Source organism: Schistocerca nitens, chromosome 6 (genome assembly GCF_023898315.1).
Source record: "Schistocerca nitens isolate TAMUIC-IGC-003100 chromosome 6, iqSchNite1.1, whole genome shotgun sequence".
NCBI classification, from domain to species: Eukaryota; Metazoa; Arthropoda; class Insecta; order Orthoptera; family Acrididae; genus Schistocerca; species Schistocerca nitens.
Window position 1 is genome coordinate 642,845,739 of NC_064619.1, and position 2,622 is coordinate 642,848,360.

A 2,622-nucleotide genomic window follows, 5' to 3' on the forward strand; every position below is an offset into this window, starting at 1 on the left:
TCAACATCACTGACTCATTTAACCATAAGCACTATCCCAACTACAGCCTGTGTCTCTCAGTACACCTTTAATCCTCCATAAAACTTCATCATATCCATTACATTCTCCCTTACACTGAATCTCACAGTACATCATAGGCAGAGTTTTTGCTATCATGTGCCCCACTTTTTGGAAAACATGGAGCAATTTAATTGAGAAAGTCAGGGCCAATATCTTGGTCCCACATCCATCTGATCTCTTCAGCATATTGGCACTTTGAGTCAGCGCCACATGATACAAAGACAAAAAACCAAAACCATTAGATACTGATGGGACACTGATCGACATTTCATCTCCTCAGTGCCGTCCTGCAGTTTACAACTGCATTACTTAAAAAATGGAATAAGCAGAAGGAGTGTTGCGCAGAAAAGGAAAAAAAAAGGGAAAAGCTCTGTGCACAGTTCAGGCAGACTGTGGACGTCAAACCACTTATCTAAAAGTGTACAACTTTGGGGAACTCTTAATCCGACAACCTACATGATAACAATTAACAGTACCTACACTCACCTACTATTTACACATCTATCTCCTACTTACACTCACCTACACCTCCCCTACATAAAGTTGCTTTAATTCACAATGTATTCTACACAGAATGGGAAAAAGGGGGAGGACACAAAACCAGGAAGAATAGAAACAAGCACACCATGAATGGCTACCATAAACACACACTGCTACTTACTTGTTTTGTTAATGATCTTAGCACCTCTGCCAATCCCATTGCTGTTACCAAAATACAGTGGTGCCCTGAGATGGATGGTCACTTGGCCCCATATTGAGTGGCAGTGGGGTAGGTGCAATGACCGCTATGTAGAGGTGGAAGAGCTATTCCTCTAGTTGTCAGGGTAGCAATGGTTCTTGAACATGGTAATTGTGAATTCGTTAGGTTAGCAAGGACTATGTACATCCACTGGAGGTGAAGATGGCTGCAGCAAGACAAATTATATGTACAAGAATTCTTTATTCCTCTAACAAGCTACAGCAATTGCAGGTGCATGCTCCTGTCCAGTGACTCACGGCATCAATCTCACAGCCTGTGGCAAAGCAATTCTACACTGTAGTGTGTTGACTGGATGGCAGTCTGATGGCTCAGCAGTGCCAATGGCCCATAAGCAGAGTTGGCACTTGACTGTCAAGACCCCCACAGCAGCAGCTGGTGCTGTCTGGTAAAGCCCGCAGCACTGGCCAGCGGTGCAGAGACAGGGTGGTGTAACACCTGAGACTTTGGATCTCTATGTACAAGTGACGGGCTGAATGATGAAAGCTGTTCAGAACATGCTGTAGCGGCCCAGCAACACAGCACCCACTGATTACAGTTACTGGCTCTGACAATGTCTATAAAGATGTTTATTAATAATGCTCCAGATTAAAACTGTTTGCCCGACCGAGACTCGAACTCGGGACCTTTGCCTTTCGCGGGCAAGCGCTCTACCAACTGAGCTACCGAAGCACGACTCACGCCCGGTCTCACAGCTTTACTTCTGCCAGTATCTCGTCTCCTACCTTCCAAACTTTACAGAAGCTCTCCTGCGAACCTGCAGAACTAGCACTCCTGAAAGAAAGGATATTGCGGAGACATGGCTTAGCCACAGCCTGGGGGATGTTTCCAGAATGAGATTTTCACTCTGCAGCGGAGTGTGCGCCGATATGAAACTTCCTGGCAGATTAAAACTGTGTGCCCGACCGAGACTCGAACTCGGGACCTTTGCCTTTCGCGGGCAAGCGCTTGCCCGTTCTGCAGGTTCGCAGGAGAGCTTCTGTAAAGTTTGGAAGGTAGGAGACGAGATACTGGCAGAAGTAAAGCTGTGAGACCGGGCGTGAGTCATGCTTCGGTAGCTCAGTTGGTAGAGCGCTTGCCCGTGAAAGGCAAAGGTCCCGAGTTCGAGTCTCGGTCGGGCACACAGTTTTAATCTGCCAGGAAGCTTCAGTAGTGTTAACAGATATTGACCTTATTATTGTCTCTGTGTACCGCTCACCAGATGGTAATTTTGAAAACTTTATTGCACAAATGGAAACCTGTTTGTCCTACCTAACACGTCTTAAATCTAAAATTGCACTGTGTGAAGATTTCAACATACATATAGGTGATGGAAGCACTAAAGAAAGAGTCTTCATGACTTTGATAAATAGCTATGGGCTGTTTGTTGCAAACCGCCTGCCAACAAGAAGTGATGCCTACCTAGACACAGTTATCACTAACCTCAATATTTTGGACTATAATATCAGTGTAGTTGAACCAATGATTGCTGACCATAGCGCATCAGTAATGGAAATAAGTATGAAATGCTCAAGTCAACTGCAACCAAGCTCATGGCACTCCAGTTACACATTTAGTAAAAGGATCATAAAAGAAGAAAGACTAAATGACCTTCAAATAGCCCTGCCAAGTGTAAACTGGCAGCAAAAAATTGTAGGAATGGGGGCCAGTGCCTCATTTGAATGTCTGTTCCAATCATTAAAAGCTAAATTTGATGATTTATTTCCAGAAATCCACAAAAAGTATCCTGCAGGCAAAGCTAAAGAAAGGGACAAACCTACTACAGGGAAGATGTGGTATACCCCTGAGCTAAGCAAATTAAAATG

At 44.5% G+C, this 2,622-nt stretch overlaps 2 non-coding genes across 2 annotated transcripts; one reads left to right on the plus strand and one right to left on the minus strand.

Moving 5' to 3' along the window:
• Nucleotides 1-1,415: 1,415 nt before the first annotated feature.
• Nucleotides 1,416-1,490, minus strand: Trnas-cga (transfer RNA serine (anticodon CGA)). Its single transcript has one exon. It is a non-coding gene; the product is annotated as a tRNA-Ser (tRNA).
• A 374-nt stretch (nt 1,491-1,864) lies between these two features.
• On the plus strand, nt 1,865-1,939 carry Trnas-uga (transfer RNA serine (anticodon UGA)). The gene has a single exon. It is a non-coding gene; the product is annotated as a tRNA-Ser (tRNA).
• Nucleotides 1,940-2,622: the final 683 nt, after the last annotated feature.